Source organism: Tetrao urogallus (genome assembly GCF_951394365.1).
Source record: "Tetrao urogallus genome assembly, chromosome: 5".
Classification (NCBI taxonomy): Eukaryota; Metazoa; Chordata; class Aves; order Galliformes; family Phasianidae; genus Tetrao; species Tetrao urogallus.
Window position 1 is genome coordinate 42,139,394 of NC_136818.1, and position 17,234 is coordinate 42,156,627.

Below are 17,234 nucleotides of genomic sequence, written 5' to 3' on the forward strand. Positions count from 1 at the left end.
TGTCTATCTTCCATATTTATCCGGTCATGAAGTTCTAGCACTCCACCGCTACAGTTTCTGAGCACAGAACCAGCCCCACAAGTAACTACATCTAATTCCCTGATGAGCAAGGTGTTTTGCTGAAGAGGCATGTATAAAAACCAGCCAGCCAGCATTGAACAACGTGTAAAAAGTTTACAGTGGGAATAAATACTAGCATTTCCTTTACCAGAAGTATTAGCTTTCCAGTGTCTGTTTTCTGTTTATTTTCTTACATCTCTATGAGTGTTCATTGTGCACTAATCTCCGTAGTTCACATGTTACGGTTGAATTCACAATTTCACTTTTCTGTCTGTCATTAAAATTGCTGAGGTCACACACACCATGAAAAAGTCTCCAATTTTTATATGGTGTAATTCAGAGTAGTGGAGTCAACCAGGAAACTGTGAGACTTGTTGCATATCTGGCTCTGCCACTGACCAACTACATAACCATGGAAAAATCATTATAGTTGTCTAATCCCTCATGGTTTCTTAGGTACTTAGGTTTCATAGTAACTGCTCCAATGTTGCCATAGGCAGTGATTATTAATTTTGCTGGGTATTGGTAGCTGTTACTTTAATCCTGATTGCAATACTATTAATAGCACATGGCCTTCAAAAACAAACCAAATTTCACAACATGTTTATGCTCTTCTGTTTACCCAGTTCTAAGTTGATTACCAAAATGGTAAGTATGACCTTCAGTCATTGCCAGGTAAGTCATGAGTTTATTGCATCAATTGACAGACCTACTGGACATCAGGATTTGCAGAGATGGAACTCAGGTACAAATCATTCAAACCTAGTGAAACTATGGCTTAAATGACAGTCAAGATAATGAAATAAAAAACAGAACAGAGACTCAGATTGGAACATACTTCATTACTTCCTTTCTTCCTTTGCTCCAAAGAAAAGATATTTTCCACAGTTGGTCCTGCATACCAACGTGTGAAAGAAACCTTGCTCTGTTTCACAAATAGATTACTTTGGTAGCACTGCTTGAGCAAACAGAAGCCTGTTTTCTGTATTTTTCTATAAATTACAAGGCAAAAGAAGAGGATAGCATGGCAGCTTTACCAACATGATATCTCCGAATTTCATCTCCAGCAGCCCTATTTGTAGCTGTAGCTGGTGTGTCCATCTGAGCCTGCCAGAGGACACTGCTGTACCTATGGCAACAGTGCTTCATGTGAATTAATTTAATTTCTCATTACATGTGATTCCTATAAATATTTCAGTCCTGGTATTATGGCCAAAACATGTTTTGCTTTTTTCCACACTTGCATCTCCAACTCCTTCAAGAGAGAATGGTTGAAGCAATTCACCTTATGTGCATACTTTCTGACCTCTAATAACCTGCTACTATCCTGGGCTGGCAGAGACATGATCCACCTCTGCCACTCACAGACTTCCACTAATAGAGCAATTCCCACAGCAAAAGCTTTGTAAAACTGAAATTAACTCTGAAGGTGTACAGACACAGGTTCCAAATCTTTAGTCTAACAAAGGCACCAGTAGTCTTGGAATAAGTTGCACTAAAGTCTGCATGAATACCATGGCCAGGACCTGAGACTCCTGATCTGAAATCCAGTCACAGATCAATTTATAAAAAACAAAACATAGCCAACTTTAACATGTTTTTTTTAACTTTAAGTGGTTTATGATCAAAAGAATCTTTGAGTGAGCCGCAATCCTTCCTGTCTTCAATGATTCCCAGTATAAGTGTGACCATATAATGAGAAACATTTGCTCATGTAAATAAAAAATGCCTTGCCTGGTCCCTCATTAGTACTGGTTCACCTGTACTTTGTTTTCAGCTGCTGGATGAGAGGAATAGATGTAAGTTGAGGACTATTCATTATAGTCCTCATTATGACTCTTGCTACAAGAGCAAGTCATCCTAATTGTAAGACAGATGAGAAAGACAGCAGCATCCTGTAGGATTATGACCTTTCCAACGTTTCATATTTTGACTTGCTGACCATTCCATCTGCTTATTACACACTGCAGGGAAGACAAGAACAGTCATGCATGACAGTAACTAGTCTGACGGGTGGGGCAAAATTAACCCCTTAAAGCAAACTCCTATGATCTTAAAAGCCTTTGTTAAGTCCTCTCTCAACTCCTGTTAAATTATCAGGACTGAACCTGCTTTGATATTATTAGAACATTATGTTAGTAGTGACAAGAGGCATTTTTATGAAGACTGTAATAACTTTGAGTTCTCATTCAGAGATCAAGATTCTTTCTTGAAAAAACAATGATAGATTTCCAGTCTGGTTAAATCTTTGCAACAAGTGACAAATCCTGTTTAATTCCTTAGATATTCATTATTATAACCCTAATCCATGTTGCATTAAGAGCAGAATAACCTGTGAGCCTGTATCTTTTCTCTTGCAATTTAGATCCACTCTTAAATAGCTTATGAAATCTTTCTATCAGAGATCTCAAGATACTCTCATATTATATGAAATACTATAATATTACTGCATCGTGAATGTCTCAGCACATTTATAACTTGGCTTGAAGACTGAGGAATAAAGATCTGGCCTTTCTCTTCTTTCCTGCTCTACTGCTAAGCGGTAACAACATTACTTCACATTGGCTTCAGTTCCTGAGAGAAAATTTTTCTGCATTCACAAAACTAGGGATGAGGGAAAAAAAAAAGAATAGGAATTAAGGCATAGACAGTCTTTGTCAGGAAGGACATGAAAGATAGACTGATGGTGAAAGTTGCAACTTTAATGTATGAGTGAAGACAAACATAGCTCTAACAGCATGAGGAAAATGTCACTTTTTCTGCGTTTACAAAAGATGTGTTTGGAAGGTTTCAGTTCTCCTCCCATTAAAACATTTCACTGAAGCAACATATTCCGCTACACCTAATGAAGCTAAATTCAGCCCTGAGGTCTCTCTACCTGTTCCCCTCTGTCACGAAGTGCAAGTTTTTATCCACCCTGGAAAATTATTTAGCAGCCAGCACATCCCTGCCTGCAGATGTGTTTATCACCTCACCCATATTCACCTGTGTCCAGGAACCTGCAGTTTTTCCCTGGAAGTCTCTTTGACCTGAGGTATACTCTGTACAAATACATTTCTTCAAAACAAAACTGCAATTTCTTCTAGCCATAGAAATGAAGAACTATGACAAAAAGTATTTCAGAACAATTCTGTACACTTCTCTCCTGCCCCTAAAGACTACCCAAGCCTGGGGAAAAATCTGAGAAAGGTAAACCTCTGTGGACAGATATGGCCAAGGGATATGAACAGGAAGGAGACAGGTAAAGGAATAAGAAGAACAGCTGCATGAGGAAAGTTCAGAACAGAGTAAGAAATAAACACAGCAGAAAAGCAGCTAGGAGTCAGATATGTGAGAACCTGGAAAGTAACAAATTGGGCAGAATCTTATGGAAAAAAAATAAAACAGGCAGTCAATGAAGGGCTGAAAGAATGAGCAGGAGAGGGTTACAGCAGAACAAAATTCTGAGAGACTGAAAGAGGAACAGAGCCACAAGAAGGCAATTGAATTTAAGGTGTTGAATGTAAGATGATGGTAGCCCAAAAGGAAATATTTAGTATGTAGTTAAAGCGCAAAACTGCTAAAATATGACAGGCAGGTCAAGAGGCAGATATAAAAGCAGAGAATATTGAATTGTTACAATACTAGCTTTGCAAGAATACATGTCACAGTGTATGTATCCACATGGGAAAACTGATGGAAATGTGACTATCAAACTAAATAAGCCCTTTTTTTCCTACTTATTTATCTCTTTAAAAAAATAATAAAAAAAAAATTAAAAAAAGCAGCAATACACCATATAGACTGCTCAAAGTCTGAGAATGCCATGCCTTCCTAATTGCTCTTTGCCTAACAATTCAGTATGTAAATAACTCCAGTCATAAGGAATTAATAATCCATAAGCAATGAAATTAAAAATAATTCTCTTGTGTCTCATTTTCTTCTTTAAAAAATACATAATACACAGTGGAAATGAAAAAGGCTCAAGCTGTTTTACACCAGTTAAATGCATTCATGTTTTCTATAGTGTACTCTCTTTGTATGAAAACTGTTAAGTCTTACTAATATTATTATTTAATAAGATTAGTAAAAATTAAACTGCACCATTAAAAAAAAAAAAAGAGAGACATGTTTCCTTTTGTTTACAGGTAATTAGGTAATTTTAAAATAGAACACAGAAAGAGATTAATTAACTGGGGGAAGGGAAGGAAAGATTGGAGAGGAAGTGATTGGTACTGCATGAATAAGTATTAACAGACACATTGTGCTCCTTCATATATTCCAGTTAAATAATGGCATGTAAAGTACAGCAAAATTTAAGTGGTGAGAATTTTGCAAGATATTAAATAGCTAGATTTCTTATGAAGTAAATCCTTTAAATCTTGTTTTACCATTGGGAAATTTACAAGAATTGCAAATAAAATGGTAAGAGATTTGGAAAATCTTGCAGACACTTGTAAGAGAGATCTTACAATGACATTTCAGGTATACTTACAAAACTTGATGTGGTGAGTTAGTTATAACCCCAAGGCCAGAGCGCAGAACCCCCACTGCTGGAGCGAGTTGCAGAGTAGCATCTGTAGTTGTCTCAGGGACTCACGACATGCTTTGTTTCTCTAAAAAACCTTTGATATGTGATTGGCTTTGGAGTATGTGACTTATTGATGCTTATTACGTAGCAAAGTAAGGGTATACCTAACTACTAAAGGCCTGATCTCAGTTTCAGCTAAATTACAGAAGTGGGGTCTAACACAAGCCTTGGTTTTTACCAGAGCTTATAAAAGGAAAATTCAAATTAAACAAATCAACTGCTCTGATACATGCTATGAAATAAAAACACTGAGAGAAGCAGGATGAACAGGGAGAACTAGCTGCCAGAAAAACACACTTATTTGGTGAGGATTACTGCAAACACAAAACATGTGCACAAATCACTGAGCTTCAAAAACTGAGGGGACAAAAGCCTTCTATGTTATTCTGAGATAAAGGACTTGTTAGTAAGAGAGCAGCCTCTAAGTGATGAATCTAAGCAGACTAGATCAGTTCCTACAGGTCCTATACATATTGCACACAGACTAGATTCCTCCAGCTCTTTTTGCTCCACTTCAGAAAAGAACAATGTACTTAATTATAAATGCACAATCTTGCCAAGTCTTATTCCTGAAAACTAGATTTCAGACTGAATTCTTTAGTTTGCAGACAGTACAGAGGCTACAGGAGACCAGGTCTGTGCCTCCCCACTGTTACATGTTGTAACATGATGTCACAACAGAGACACATGGAGCCTGATCTGCACAAAGTGGCTGCGCAATGGGGTCTGAACCCATTCTTCTTAACCCTTTGCCTAATCTTGGTAAATTGTATCTGAACAGTATCTTTCATTAAGGTTCTGTGTAAGTCAACAAATAAACAAACTTTCTCGGAAACAATCCAGCACTGAAAGTGTTTTAAGGGAAATCCCTTTCTCTCACTGAAAGCTACCACAGGCTCAGAGGTAGAGCACACTTTGTCCATCTGAACGTGGAATATTTCTGGCTTGCTGCACAATCCAAGTGACTCTGACATGCAACACTTCCAAATTCTGACCAGTAAAAACGAGGTAAATCATGGATCCTGAGATCTGAATTATCACACACACATTTTTTTGTTTGTTTGTTTGTTTTTGATAATGGGAGGGAAATCATAAAAAATTAAAATATTGAAGCAAGTCTGGCACAGGTCTCTCTTAACATATAACAGCAAGCAGGTTATATTTTGCTGACAATTAAGTATTTTCAGTTAATCACCACGGAAAGTTGATACCAGCATATTTGAACACTCTTGGATACCAGTAATTCCAATGAAAAGAAGTACTTAAAAATATATTGTGAGAAGTTGATGAGTTATGTGAAAGTGTTATGTCAAAGACTGTTCAAAAACTTGAACATTATTAATTTTACATCCCTGCTGAATACCCAGATGTGGTCAAATTAAAGATAAAACTAATGATAGTAACTTCTCAGGATGTCAGAGAAAATTGGGGTAGTAATAAATTAGAAAACAAAGCCATGTGAGTGCCCAAATGATATGAAAGACATCAGAGTGCCATCTAACTTAATAATAACCAAATATACATCATTATTTCAGCTTCAGCTTAGTAAATCATATAGCTAAAAGAAGGAAAAGAAAAATCTGAATTAAATGGATCAACCTTATATCTTTATATTCCCTATCATACTGTGTCTTTTATCTAACATTTTGCTATTTACCATTATTAACATGCCTTTTATGCTAGATCTGTCTCCACTAAGAGAGTAAATGTCAGATTTTGCCCAAAAGACCTATACATTCTTGCTATAAAATACCAATCAATTGGTCACAGCAATTTGAAGAAACATGGAAATAATTATACTATCTTGAAAAGTTATTTTTATTATTACTGACTATTCAAAAATACCTCTATTTGTTATAGTATTTTTTCATTACTAACTTTTCTGTACAGAATTTAAAACCTTATTTTCAAATGTAATCAAATAGGACAAGATTGCAAATTACTTTTCAACTATTGGATCTACAAGAACACTCTGGAAACTCCCTACTCTAAAAGTCAGTTTTACAAACTCAGGTGAGATATTTTAGTTTGGGCAAGCCTACCCTCTTCTCTAAGGCAGCCAAGAGAGTACTTTCTTTCATTTAATACCTTCACTGCTAATAGACTGTTCACGTACCTCCTGACACTGTAGTTCCCCACAAAAGACTACATTCAAATGAATCAATATCTGAGGATTTTTACCGTGGCTGTATTTCCTAGGTGAACCTGGTAGAAGTCTATCAGCATTAAAGAAGTTAATTAGTCAACTGAGAGCTGGAATCTCACCAAGCTAATTTTTGCTGTCAGGGATAATGATAGATTTTTCAATCCTTAAACCAACAATTGGTGCAAAAGATCAACTCACTAATGATTGTCAATTAGTCGTGTGACTGTTGACTTCATTTTTTCTGCCTTTGAAAAACATGTCATGCTTACTCAACAGCAATCCATGCCACCTGTATTTTGCAGCTGTGAAAATACAGATACTACAAATAAATCCCCAGAGACAGCAGAGCTAAATGTTTTTTGGTAAACAGTAAATGCCTTATCATTGTAATGTTACTAACTGTATTCATTTGCCTAGAAAACACAGTAGAACATTCATAACTGCAAATAATCTAAACATTTCTGACAGTAAGTTAAAGTATTCATTGCAATAACTTCGCTATATTCATGCAAGAATTGAAAACAAGAATTCGGTTAAGAAACTGGAGGCTACCTCTCACTGAATACACTTAACAAGTCATCTGCAATAAACATGAGGTCATTAACCTTCAGAGAATGTTCATGCAGGTAGTCAACAATCTATGATTCGTATGAAAATCTTCATGTAGCTTTGTGCATATTGTGCATTACTTCTACCATGTCACTGTACAAGCATTTGGATGCTGTTTTTGGCAGCTGATTTCCTCAACATGTTAACACCAACAGAACTCACATAAAAAGAGCTAAGAGTGAATTGTAAACCCGTTTACAACATGGATTGCATAAAAAAGTATAACTTCTTGGAAATCTATATGGTGGCATTCAATAAATAAAGACCTGAATTTAATTACTATGATATTTTCAAAGTGGTTAAGATTTCCATACTTGTAATTCAAGACAAAAACCTATTTTATACTACATTTAGATGACTTTACCTGTATAATAGGTCTTGGTCATGCTTGGAAAATGCTGACAGATCATGGGCCCATGTTACACAACACATACTATTATTTCCTCTCCCCTTCACCTTTTCTATAAATTAATACAGTTATTAGGGATATTGAATACATGCGTTCTCATTCAGCCTTAAGCATCTACAGTGCTAGCAATAGCAGAGGTGGCAGAAGGGATCTGTAAGGGAGGTCAACACCTCAGAAAGTGAGAAAATAAAGATCTTGACTTTCATCTTGAAACAGCCTTTAGCTTAGTAAATGTTTTCTTTCACAGGAAGTCAGGCTACTTCCCAAATGCCTCCTCCTAAATTCCTCCACTGACTTCTACGGCCACAATAGCTCTGGATTAGTCCTTAGAAATTTGGTAAATCAACAGAAAAAATGGTAAGCAATACTGATAATAACATAGTGTAAGAGAATTCACTCTGGAAAGCTGAACTTATAGATGCTATAGGCAGTGAATAGCAACATAAAAGAAGAAGATGAGAATATTAAATTAAAAGCCTAGCTCTTGGCTCTAGCTTCAACCATCTGTTCATCATCCAAACTCCAACCTGTAACAAAACCTATGCATAAAGTTCATACTGTAACACCTCTCAATAAGGGGCTTTGGAGCCTTGGTACTTGACTGGCAGTTTCTGAGCCTTACCAAATCTCAATTTGAATATCCAGAAGAGTAAGGCATACATACTTATTGAATAACAGCAACTGAATAGACGATGCAATTTCTTGATTCTGGCAGCTCGCATGGAGAAGAAACCACCAAAGACCATAACTGCTCTAACAAAAATCTCAAGAACTGATACAGTCTCTCTCTTTTAAAATGAGTCAGTCCTTCAAACATATTGAAAAGACACTGCTCAGTCAGAGTTGGTACTGCCAATGTTCGGTAATTTCAAAAGAAAGGGGAAAAAAGAACAAAACACAACAACTCCCTAACTCCCATCGTGGTCAATAAATGAACTGTATTTCTTTATGAACTGCCATACAAGGAAAGGTGATCTAACAAGTAAATTTGTAATTAATGTTTTGCTGACTTCCTACCTGAAAAAAAAAAAGAAAAAAAAATCCAGTGATTTTATATTTAATAGTATTAACACATAGGCTGGACTGCAGCTATTCCTTATTTCTGTTCCTGGCCAAAGAGCACAGAATAACAGGGGCAATCTTGGCACTTATCTCTCCTTGCCAGAGCTCCCACATTGATTCTTTTCACCAACACTTTTTATTTAGAAAGCACGCTCCTTGGAGAAAAGACGGTCTTTGGTTCAATGTCTGCTTGCAAAAAATGAAATTTTATCCTAAACATGGACTCCCAGTGAAAGAAAAATAATAATAACAATAATAATGAAATTAAGTAACATTTGCTTTATATGTATTTTTAAAAATGGAAAAATAGAGATACTTGGCCAGTAAGTGTACTGATGCCGGTGGCTTACTTCAGTTTGCAATTTCCAGAAAGCCGTGTGTGTGTCTCAGTAATTCGACATGCTGTAATGGGGCCTTTTTTCTTCTTCCTAAAGAATTCACATTAAAGCTCAAGCTAGGCTAGACAGCACATCATATCTGAGGTGGGGAAAGGAAACTTCATGTCACTGGAATTCTGTCTCAGCAGAGGCTGAGAGCATGAATGTTCTCTGGCTATTGCTATGCTGAGTGCTAAGATGGCTGTTAAATATTTTATTGTGGAGACTAAAACCAATAAATGCGCTGAAAGCAAGGCTTGAACAATTTCTGTTTTGAATCTCACATTGTGCAAATACACAAGTAGATTTTTTTCCTTCCTTTTTTTCTTAATTCCTTCCTCTGCTTCTTCTATTTATGTTCCTCTCAAATATCTCCCCCCAAGCAGCTTCTCTGAGGGTTTTCTTTCCCACCGCAGCGGCTGTGGCACAGCGCACTTTATAAGGGCTGACAGTTAACTGAAGTAAACATAAGGACACGGCAGCATTAGGGATGTCAGCCTGCAAATAGAATTTCGTTGTAATTCTCTGCGTGAGGTCTGGGAGCTGCCGATGGCTGAATTGAGAACAGGGCTTTTGCAGATTTTATGAGGCTGATGCATGTGACTGTTCTCCCTCCCTCTGTCACACTAGAGGTTTGGCTGATGGAAAACCATGTGATTGTCTGTGTGTGTGCATGCACGCATGGCAAAATATATTTCTTTTCTTAGATCCTTGCTCTCCCTTTCTCCCATCAGCTCTCTGCAGCGAATCGCTGCCATCAACCGCCCTGGTTTATTTGTAGGGCAGGGTACAAGAGCTGAGCAATTCCCCCACCCTCTCTCTCCCTACACTCCCCAGAAAGCCCCCCTTTTAAAGCCCTTTTTCTGCTGCAAACACCCACTTCCAGCTCTGAATCTGCCACTAACAGCACGTTTACCACCAAGCACTGCCTGGGTTTTCTCTCTGCTGCACCAAAGGATTCGACAAATAAATCAAGTGCAATCAGTGGACTAAACACGAAATGCGCAGTCACCACTCTGCAGCTCAGCCTTTGTTTCTGGTTGAGGTGATGGATGGGTTCCTCCTCATGTATACCTGTGCATGGGGACGTGGCCAAAGGCGGGGCAGCTGGGGGAACACTGTAGGGGATGAGGGTGCCCTGAGTCCTATTTAATCAGGAAAACCTGGTAAGGGAAATGAAGCACAGCTCAGGCTGCAGCTGGACAGAGTCCATCTTTGTTTCATAGGGTGGAGCCATTTCATTCAGAAGCGTTTGATAGAGATAAGTACAGGGAAGCGTCCTCATGGCTCCCAGAATGGAAAAATGCCCACAGCAGAGGGACCATGTTACACGTCCCCCAAAACCAAAGGCATTGATTGTTTTGCCTGTTTCTCATCGCCAAGCAGCTGCTGCCCAGAAGGGCTGTGGCACCCGCGCCCATCAGTCACAGCTGTCACCCCCCGCTGCCGGCATCCCATAGCGCCCGCCCAGCCGGACGCCCTGTGCATGCCAAGCAGCTGGGTGTGCGCAGACGCCGCCCACCACTATCGATCTCTGCTTTTGCGGGATTTATTTTGTTTTCTCCTCCGTGTGATCTCATAAAATGTTATTAAAAAGGGCTCATAGATCAAATGGGAAAATATTTGTTTTTCTCCAGAAAGACAATTTTTTTTTTTTTTTTAACTACCATATTTTCAAAGTTTCAGCTCGATTGCAGAGAAAGAAATTATTTAGGAGCTGCAGCCATTATCTGGTGCTCGTTAGTGCATTGTTTATGGGGCTGCAGCACAAGCTGCTGCCTCCCAGCCCGCCAGGACATTGCTCTCTACAATAACCATCTCACCCCCCTGCATCTCACTGCAAAGTAGCATCGGTTATTAGAATAAGATTTTCAGTGATCCTTTAAGCCATAAAGAAAATCCCACAGAGAAACATCTATGAAGACTAACGGGGTTATAAAAAATAACTTTAATAAAACTCCACAGAGTTGCATAGGGGATGCTTTCCTGTGGTTGTGAGTCTGTTATTCCCTACAATCAAAAGCAGTTTAAAAATTTACACACAGTACCACAGACAACAGTGTTGTCATTGCACTTCAATAACTGTTCTACTACTTCTCCTGCAAAACTGAGCAAAAATAAAATTCAGTTGAAATGTATGTTGTTACACCAGGCAGAAATGGAGAGTTCTGTTATCAACCAAGATTCATGCCTAAGATAAAATTCAGAGGAAATTTGTTAAAATTACAAATTTGTCAAGCAATCTGATTTAAGTCAGGCACAATAGTATTCATAAGACAAATTTTTCAAAAATTCTTGGAATATTATAAAAAGTATTCCTTCAAACTGAGATTGCCAGATATTTTAATCTGGGTTTTGTTTTAAATTTTTTGAGTGAGTTCATTCACTGTAGTCTGCTTTTACAAATTTGGTAGAATTTGGTAGGGGGCTGTTTCTTTGTTTTAATCAATTAAGATTTTTTTTCCACATTTAATTTTGATCCTACAAAAGAGACAGGATATTCTGTCATTGTTTTCAACAGTCTAAACTTCACCCTGAGTCTTTTAATAAAAAAATAGAGAGGTAAGCAAAAATTCATTGTATAATAGCGAAAATCATTATTTATAGTGACTTGTTATTTTCTTTTCTAGTAATGCCATTTAGTAATGCCGTTGTCTTTTTTTTTTTTTTTTGAGTCATTCATTCTTGAGAATATTTTCTTGTATTTTGACTGTATATATATATATAAAGACAGATATAAATACATGTATAAATTAGGTCAGCATCATCATCATCAAAATGGAGTGTTTTGTTTGATATTACGTGTAACATTCAAGCATAGATAGGAGAGTATCCAGTCCATACAGTTCAGGAGATTATTGATGTGCACATCATCACATACCCAGACTCCTTTTTTATAAAATGCGAAGAGCAGTATATTTCATTACAATGTATACCACATTATTTTTTGTATTCACCTGAAAAAGAGGAGTCTGTATGGAGTACGGTGTTGGTGGCCTGCAGTGGAACACCTGAAGTTACTGGAAAATTTCTGAAAGTCCGCATAGCATCTCTGAAGTTCCAGAAAAATCAGAACTTGCATCTAAAACAGCAATTAGCTCAAGTGCTTGTAGTCACAGCTCTTAACCACCCTTTATATACCTACAGGCACAGGGTATGCACAAAACCAACATTTTTAATAGTATGTTAAACTCAAACATTATTAAATTCAAACACAAAGTCCAAAGTGTTCAGAAAATACTTTCAAAATCATTAAGAACTGCTATTTGTAAGACTCTGAAACCTGGAAGCGGTTCATGTAAAAAGCTGTTACACTTCTATTATCAACACACCTCATGATTTAATAAACTGGGCATTTCAAAACACAGCACACAGAAATTATGCAATTTCATTTTGCCTTAAAATGTTATTTAACTATTATGGGTAAATGCAAGGAAGAAAAAGAGAAATACTGGAGGGAGGAAGGTCATATTCAAAATTAAGAGCCTGTATTGTTGACATTTCTGGTCAAAAGTTGCCCCAAACCATGCAAAATTGATTTTGATTTTCAGCACTAATGATTAAAGTTTGGGGCATTGGCTCAGAATTAATGATTGGTTGGATGGAGCTGATTCCATTAACCTCAGGTGTTCATTAATCCCTAGAACTACCTTCTATCAAGGTCATTAGTGCTATTAAAAGCTAAACATTTATCACACAATAGCGTTGCCATATGGAAGATTTCCAGCAGAAATGCTTTACTAGGTTGCAGTGATATTGTCTACAACTAGAAAGATCTCATGCCCTGAGTATCAACACATTTTCTTACATTGTTGCAACTGAATTTATTTTTGAGGACTGGGTTCCAATATGCCCAATATGGACAAAATACACATCACCTCCTCTCGTCTGTGCTACTTATTTGTGCATAGAAAACAGAGTTGGCAAAGGCTCAGTCATTCAAAGCCATTCTCAGCTGAGAGGCAGCACCTGATAAATCCTCTTCCAGCTGAGATTGGAGCCCAACTACATAAAAGTTTCCTTTCCTTAACTCATTTCCAAGAGGTGCCACAGGCAGTGATATCATCTGGTAAGCTTGTAGGCTTTAACTCTCCAGAACAGAAGTCACAACTCCAATGGTTGGAAATGCTGTCTCAATTGAAAAGCAGTAATTAGGTGCTGATCAGTAGTTTTCTGAACTCCTCAGTCGTGATGCACAACCCTTTTGACCACAGCTTTGTGCTAATATTATAGAAGGTCTGAAGACAGAGATTGAGGGCCTTTGTAGCCTAGCTGCATCAAAGGAGGTCTAAGCTTGTTTTCAAACTAGGCTGACCTTACAATAAGTGCTGAAGAACAGGATAAAAGTTTATTTATGCTTTTCAAATCCGTTCTTCCCCAAACATCTACTACTAGTCTAAGTTGCACAGTCTTTATATTAGATAAGCAGAATCAATGTTTAAAATAGAAGCATTAATTAGTTTTAATGGCATCATATAAATTTGAACCTTTTTTCTTCAACTTTCCTGTTAGTTCTCATAAGCCAAAGTATAACAGAATTGCTCATTCAGAGTAGCATAGCATCGATTTAGACGTAAAAGACACAGACTCACAAGAAGATAATTTTTAAGTACTACTCCCATCTCTAAGACCAGTCTATCTGTTCTCTGATTCACCTCAAATACTTTATATTTTGCTGCAAGTGCTATGAAAGGAATATTAGAAATGGCTGGAGAAAACAGAATGGCAAGGTAACATCGTGTCTCTTAATATTACCCCCAAGTTACTGCTAAATGAACTAATTCTCTTCTTTCCTCCACCATACCCTCAATACGCTACAGCTTGGAGATATTTATTATTACGTTTTCTTATTTGAGTTTTGGCCGAACTAAAATATGCAGGCTTTACAGTTTTTTAATGAACAATTTGTTTGGCCCAAAGCAAAGCTGTTTTCTTCCCCTACACCAAATTATTTTCCATGTACTTTTCCACAAATCTAGCTGTAGTGAGATGTCAGCAGTATAATAATGGAACACAATTGTTTACCTCAAAATACCGTTTGCACTATGTACAAAATTATTGCCACGACTTTTGCTTTTGCTTTTTGAGAGGGAGATCAGGTTATATTTATCTTCACAGGAAAGAATGTACAGCAGAATGTACAGATGTGAGCCTAAAATGGACCTTCTTATTGATTTCAGTTCTGCGCTATCAGCAACGCAACGTCTAATATCATCTAGTTGGTAATTTCTTGCCCCTGCTATCCTAATTAAAGGCCATTCCAAAGTCTGACTCCTCTAATGGCAAGGACCCTTCTTATAATTTCCAACCTGAAATTTATTCATGACCAGTTTATATCCATTTGTTCTTGTGCCTGTCGTTTCAAGATTAAAAAGCTCATCTCTTTTCCCTCCATTTTGCCTACTTCTGCTCTGTGATGTATTCATAGACAGCACTCAGATCCCACTCAGCTTCATTTTCCTAAGTTAAATGAGCAATCTCTTTCCAGTCTCTTCTCATAAGACAGGCTTTTCATTAATTGCGTAGCAATTCTGTCTACCTGTTCCAGTCCAAGTTCATAATTCTCGAACATGAGTTAACAAACTGATGTTCTGTGCTTGAGATTAAGCCTGACTTTTTTTTTTCTTCTCACTACTGAATTAACACTATTCAATGTCAAGTAGATACATTTCACTTGGCAACCTCTAGGACTGTTTGCTTGCTTTATGTATTTATTTTTCCCTTGCAGTATCCTCACCCCAAGCCAGCTGTGCAGTTAACTGAAAGAATAACAAGCAAATCTTTCTCTTCTACTGCTATTTCCAACTTGTAGCCCTAACTACAGAAATATATATTCCCTTTGCTCTTTATTTTCTATTTTTAAGGAACAAAATCTGTCCTTTCCAGTGTGTTTTCACATAGAAACAATTAACAGTCTAAAAAGGCAAACCTGATGTGCATTCATTGTCCAAGGTCCTCTACATAATATTAAATTAATCCTCACACTTATGTTTCCAATACCAGTCTGCAAAGAGTCTAAAACTTAGAAAGTTTTTACTTCCCAGAGACAACCTGTGTGCTTCAGTGTCTTGGCCTGAAGAAAACAAAGAAATAAATAGCAACAAAAAAAATTTCATCTCTTGATTCTGTTCTCTGAAATATTTTCTTTTAAATATTAAAAAAGCACTTGTCTGTATCACTGCCTACAATAATACACAAGTCATCACCCAGATGGATCTAATTTTCTGAGGGTTTGTTTCTGAAAATTGTACAGCTTTAGGTTTTACAGAAAAATTAAGTTCCATGTGTCTTTATTTCCATTGTTTCTGTTACCCACCTGTCTAAATGCAGGGCAAGAAGCTTCACAGAAATAGATTTTATACATCAACATAGCCCACCAGTATTTGTACACCTCCCAGAGCATGTTTGTTTCTTAAATACATTGGGATCTCTTTGTTATCTTTTGTAGCCTGGAGCTCGGCAAAACGACCTGCAGTCAACAGAAGTGTCCCTTCAATTTCTGCACAGAGACTGTCTCCATCACAAGAACTCACAATGGGAAAAGAAACCACCCCTGACTTGTCACTTTCCTCCCTCTGAAAGCATGAAGGCAATGGGCAGTTATAAGAGGGAAATAGCAGCTCGCTGGGTCCCTTGAAAACTAAATCAAGGACCAGAACTGATGCAAAGAAAAAAGGCAATCTAATCCTAGCAAAAGAACTCCTGCAGGTTTCTTTCATTGTTGAGCAGTGAATGAGACAAGCAGCAGACTGTACCCAAAACTGGAAGCTGTCACCACTGATTTCCTGTGCTCCTACGGTAACACCATCGTGGCCACTGTGAGATTGCATGGTAACAACCTGACCCCTTTCTGTCAAACAGAAAATTTAGTTAGTGAACTGTTCTGAAGCCTGCAGCCAAATGGAATTTCTCAGTGCCTCTCTGCACTCCTACCATTCATTTCTGACTTACCCAGACATCTCTTAGTATACTCAAGGGAGAAGGTTAGGAGACAGCTACGTAATGCAAGAACACACAGTTATAGAGTTTCTGTGACAATAAAGCTAGTATAATAGTAGAATAATAGTAGAATATTAAAGCAGTCTGCATGTAAAGAATGATTTTGTTAAAACAGTAACCCCTAAAAACTTTTTTCTTTATCAGTGCTTCCCAGATCTCTTTATAAGAAACCCTGCTTGCTATTTAGCAGTGATGTAACTGGGAAGAAATTGTTAATATTTCACAGATGCTGCAGAACATTCAGTCCTGCTTCTTCATAAACAAATTAAGGATGAGCAAACTGACTAAGAACAGGAATACAAACATTCATTCTCATTAGGAATAGTAAATAAGATCTGAGTATGAATGTCATATCTTGGATACAAGGATTCCTGCCTAGAGAAAGTTGGCAATAAGATCCTTTCTGACAGCTATTCAAGAATAGATTACTTTCCTTTCTATAGTAACAGTGGTATCAGAAAAAAACACAGAAGTCAGCTAATAAATGTAAAGTGCTGTCTTGCTTAAAAAAAATATGGTATCAATTTTATGCCATGGAAATATGAAAATGATGCCACTATTATTCCACAACTAAACAAGGGAAGAGAAAAAAGATGAACTAGAACAAATGATTCTAATCACACACGAAGACTTAGAAGTGAATTTGCTTATAGTAATCCCCTGTACAGGTGAAAAATATTCATTTGATCATGAACAAAATCCTGTCATAATCAGAGAAAAAAATTGTGCTTTAACTGATATTTTTAATTTTTACTTTTTAACTCCCTGAAAAAGCCTCCTTACACCTTTTGCTAGAGACACTATAAACTACTTAGTGCATGAGGTAAAATACAAGATGAAGAAATGTGCATCAGTTGGCTTAGCAAAGCCTAACCACACAAAAATATTCAGTAATCTCAGTAGTTCTTCATTCTTGTGTACCAACATGCAGAAGTCAGAATGTGTTGCATGGACATCCACAAACATCCATAAGAAACCATGCAGCTTTAACTTGCAATTTAA